The sequence below is a fragment of the Acanthochromis polyacanthus genome, chromosome 12, assembly GCF_021347895.1.
Source record: "Acanthochromis polyacanthus isolate Apoly-LR-REF ecotype Palm Island chromosome 12, KAUST_Apoly_ChrSc, whole genome shotgun sequence".
Lineage (NCBI taxonomy): Eukaryota > Metazoa > Chordata > Actinopteri > Pomacentridae > Acanthochromis > Acanthochromis polyacanthus.
The window spans coordinates 11,257,237-11,262,507 of record NC_067124.1 but is presented as its reverse complement, the minus strand read 5'-3'; the positions used below and the strand labels follow the sequence as shown (position 1 = coordinate 11,262,507).

General features: G+C 42.9%; 1 long non-coding RNA gene across 1 annotated transcript; it reads left to right on the top strand.

The window, feature by feature from the left end:
- Positions 1–653: 653 nt before the first annotated feature.
- Positions 654–4,886, top strand: LOC127536556 (uncharacterized). Its single transcript, XR_007945591.1, has 2 exons — positions 654–1,100; positions 4,531–4,886. It is a non-coding gene; the product is annotated as an uncharacterized LOC127536556 (long non-coding RNA).
- Positions 4,887–5,271: the final 385 nt, after the last annotated feature.

Genomic DNA, 5,271 nt, shown 5'->3' with positions numbered 1-5,271 from the left:
TTTTGTCAGGGAGTCCTGTCCTGCATGTGAGGACCCAGGAGGAATCCCGGCCGCTGTGGGAGCAGCACCACCTTGTGGCAAAGCAAGGAGAGGAATCGTCAGGTCTAAATCCCCAGACAAATCCATGTCCAACAACGAGTAGGTAGTAGTAGGTGAAGCAGAACGCCTGTTGGATTCCAGCAGGTGCCCTGTACCCGATCCAGCATCTCCCATAGCAGGTCCCGCTTCCTGAGTCATAGAAGGCCCCTTTAAACTGTCCTTCACATGAGAAGCCATAGTTGGCCCAAAGTCAAGGTGTCTGTTTCTAACAAAATGAAAAATAAAGTGCTATGTCTATCAAGCAGTGTTCTGTCGTCCTCTATGTGAATGTGAGGTAATAGCACTAGGTGGGTTTTATACGTTGGGCGCCATTTATTTCTGTAGCGGTACAACTAAAATGCACTATTGCACCCTACACAGGTCTGATGTTGGAACATAAACCTTGGTACTAAATTAAATATTTCGACCTTACACAACAGCTAAGGCAGAAAATATAATAGTTCAAAATCAACACAAATCATACATTCTTAAATAGTCCAGTCCGGGTTTTCTTTAACCTCTTTTACTGCAGTCCGACCCACTCAACATAAATAATCCACTCCGGGTTTTCCAACCAATCCAACAGAAAATCCAAACAAGGAAGCGGGTTTCGGCTGTTCTTTCAGTTCCAACAAAACGAAAAAGTAAACAAGTATTCCAAAGGAAAGCGCTGCCGTTCGGTTCAGGAACGGAGGATGAGCCACAAACAAGGGTAAAGGGAAATAAACCAGACTCACAGGACCGTGCCGTCTTACATGAGCGGTGGAGGTGTTCGTGCTGCAGCTGATGTCCTTCAGGGCAAAGTCCGGCTTGCGCCGACGGTCGGTAGTCACCAAACGGGGCCAATTCGTTCCGATTTGCGTGGGGAAGTCCAACACCTTTCACCAGCCGTCACTGACTTGCCGCCATATTGTCTTAGAGGCTGGCTGATATGGGGACGTCCAAGGGCCGGCTCTCCCAGCGCGCGGAAAAAAACAACCATTTTACTGGCTGGAATGCAGATGGGCTGATCGGGCATGGAGGTCAGGTGAATCACACATCCTCACTACATTCAATACAATATACTATTCTTTGTTTCTTTGGCTATCGCCACAAGATGTCATCAGCACACAGGGAGACAAACATATACCTGGTCAAATCAGCACCCCTCTTCCTTCACTCCCCCATAGAAACAACTTTGACAAAACAGTCAATAAAAGTGGACAAGAGCTGCTGCAACTCTGTCGAACACTGGGTCTGTACATGGTCAACGGTAGGCTTCGAGAGGACTGTTTTGGTCTTTACACTCATAGCTCTCCTCTTGGCAACAGCACAGTAGACTATAGCATCACTGACTTAGACCCCTTCTACCTGAGAGCATTTACAGTGAGCCCCTTAACCCCCTTATTAGACCATAGTAAAATCACCCTCTACATTAAAGCCACAGCAAACGACCCTCACACAGTACAACCCTGCAATCTGAACTACAGAAAACAGCCCTACTATTGGACAAACAAAAGTAAAGACCAATACCAGACAGCAATCAAAAACCCAGTCTTTCAATCCCATTTAGACTGCTTTCTTTCCACCTCTTATCCACTCACTGAGGACAGCCTCAGACAGGCCATACAGGACATCTACAACATATTTGATCATGTGGCAGACTTAGCCAATCTGAAAAAACCCCCGCGTCACAGAAAAAAAGGCCTAACCAATGATGAGTGGTTTGACACTGAATGTAAACAACTGAGAAAAACTCTCAGAAATGCATCAAACCAAAAACACAGACAGCCTGACAACCCTGAACTCCGCTTCTGGTACTGGGAAACACAGAGTATACAGAAAAACACTCAGAACTAAGAAAGAACAACATTTGAGGCATCAATTACAAATTATTGAGGAATCCCTTGACTCCATCGATTTCTGGAAGAAATGGCACTCTTTCAGCAAACCACAAAAAGAAGAACTGCCAATTCAAAATGGTGACATCTGGAAAAATCACTTTGAAAATCTGTATACAGCTGTTCCTCTAAATTTGGCCCAAAACAATCTCCTCCATAAACTACAAATTCTAGAAGCAGTTTTTAAAAATAATCAGAATCCGCTAGACTACCAAATTACAGAAGCAGAGCTGCTGGCTAAAATCCAGTCGCTGCAGCCAAAGAAAGCTAGCGGTTCAGATGGCATTTTGAATGAAATGCTGAAATTTGATGACCATAAATTTAACCTGGCCATATTAAAATTATTCAATCTTATTCTGAATGTTGGACATCTCCCGGACCTCTGGAGTGAAGGAATCATCTCCCCAATCTTTAAAAGTGGAAACAAATTAGACCCAAACAATTACAGAGGCATCTGCGTCAGCAGTAACCTGGGAAAGGTATTCTGCAGCATCTTAAACACCAGACTGCAAGACTTTCTCAGAGAACATGACGCCCTGAGCAAAAGCAAGATTGGATTCACACCCAAACAGAGAACAACAGACCATATCTACACCCTTCACACCCTCATCAATCAAAACGTCCACCAAAACAAGAAGAAAATCTACTCTAGTTTTGTAGATTTCAGAAAAGCATTTGACTCAATTTGGCATGATGGTCTGTTCCTAAAACTATTAAAGAAAGGTGGAGGAGGGAAGGTCTATGACATCATTAAAACCATGTGCACACATATGAAATGTGCTGTAAAAATGAACAACATGGAAACAGACTTCTTCCCCCAGAGTCGAGGAGTGAAACAGGGCTGCAGTCTCAGCCCCACCCTCTTCAATATTTATATTGATGAATTAGCTAAATCACTGGAACAATCTGACATTCTTGGTCTCACTCTGTCTGACACACAGATTAAATGCCTACTGTTTGCAGATGATCTCATATTGCTGGCTCCATCAAAAGAAGCACTACAACAGCAACTAGATCATCTGCAAACCTTCTGTCAGACCTAGGCCCTGACAGTGAATCTGGACAAAACCAAAATCATGATATTCCAGAAACGACCCAGAGGTCAGGGAAACCAAACTAGGTTTTTCCTGGGCTCTCAAGAGGTGGAACACACCCTGAATTACACATACTTAGGACTACACATCACACCTACAGGAAAATTTAACATGGCCGTGGATGATCTCAGAGAGAAGGGAAAAAGGGCTTTCTATGCAATAAAGAAATCTTTAAACATTAATATTCCCATTAGGATCTGGCTCAAGATATTCAAATCTATAATTGAACCAATTATTCTGTATGGTAGTGAGGTGTGGGGCCCTCTTGCAAATCAAGATTTTGAAAATGGGACAAACACCCAATTGAAATCCTGCACACAGAGATTTGCAAGAGCATCCTCAGAGTGCACAGAAATACCCCCAACAACAGCTGCCGAGCGGAGTTAGACCAATTCCCCCTCTTAATTAGAATTCAAAAAAGAGCCATCAGATTTTATAAGCACCTTAAAACAAGTGACCCCAACTCCTACCACTACAAAGCCCTTCAATGCTAGGAAGAGAACATGGAGAAGAGCTCCCTCAGCCAACTGATCCTGAGGTTCAGCTCCTCTAACAGCACAGGACAAGCTCAGAACAGTTCTCACACAATCTGCACAAAGCAGATTATAGAAAAAGAAAAGAACACTACATTAACTATTGGACATCTAGAACAAAAACTCAAAGCAAACTTCAATGTTATTTGGCTCTAAACAGACAGTACACGGTGGCAGAATATTTAAGCGCCGTGACTGAAGAGAAACTGAGAAAGACTTTGACCATGTACAGACTCAGTAACCACAGCTTGGCCATAGAGACGGGTAGACACAGACAGACCTGGCTGCCCACAGAGGACAGACTGTGTCAACTCTGTCCACACAGACAAGTGGAGACAGAAACACACTTCCTGATTCACTGTATCAAATATGAACAGATTAGAGGCCAGTTTTTCTCCAAAATAAAACAGCACGTTCCTGATTTGATTCTCTGCCTGAACAAACCAAAATGCAGCACATCCTTGGTGAGAACAGAGTCAGCAGCTTAGCAGCAGCTAAATATGTCAGCCTGTGTCACAGACTAAGGGACAAGCACAACAACTGTCACCATACCTGACAGACTGACCATTACTCTAAACACACCTGTCAGACTGACCAAAAAGGAATCTACAAACTTTGAATTTTGTGCTTGTTTTTTTTTTTTTTTTTTTTTTGCTATTGTTGATGTTGTTTTTTTTCTGTGTATTTTTATGATTGTTGTAAATAATTGTTAACATTGTTATTTGCTTTGGCAATGTTGTTGACATACAATCGTGCCAATAAAGCTTATTGAAATTGAAAAAATTGAAATTGAGAGAGAGAGAGAGAGAGAGAGAGATATTTTCAACAGACCTTTATTAAATCAATCTAACAGCAGATCATTTCAATGAAAAAAAAAATTCTGTTAAAAAAATTCTGATTGTCAGATCAGACCAGCTGATCTGAGAACACACATCTGTTTTCTAGGACTGAGCACAAGACTCCTCCACAAGTCCATGTTCTAATTAAAGCTGCAAGCAGCGATGGACGGGTCCTCGCATCCACGCTGGTCGGCGAATCCATGCACGTCCACCAGGTGGCACTGTGACTGAGAGTGTGTGCCGGCCTCTGAATCACATCTGGACCAGAGTTTAATCACACGTAAAATTTCAGCCAGATTGGTATGGAGCTAGAACAGTCTCATAATTCACAAATGCACACAGAAGAACTCACAAATGTAAACTGCAATCCACAAATGCACACAGAAGAATTCACACATGTGAACTGGGATTCACAAATGTAAACTGCAATCCACAAATAAATTAAGAAAGTTCACAAATGTATTTCTGCATTCACAAACTGCTTTTGTGTGTGAATCTTTTTTGAGACTGCTCTGCCGTCAGCTCGATCCACAAATGCATTTTTTTCAACACGGAAGTTTCTGTAGCCAATCAGATGTCTCCCTCCTTTCAGCCAATCACAAAAACTCACCCCACGTGGGGGTGGGTGTACTGTTCAGCCAATCATATGAACGCGTCCGCACAGCGTTATACTTGACCGTGTCATTGGGCTGAAGAGTGAAGCTGCCGGTCGGAGAGACCATGGTGTCTGATGGGGACAATAGACCCTTTATTTGTTTACAAACATTGTGACGTTTTTTGTGGCCGGAGCTTATGCTGGAGGCAAAAGCTGAGCGAGAAGTCAAGCGGGACTGGGAGTATATAGTTT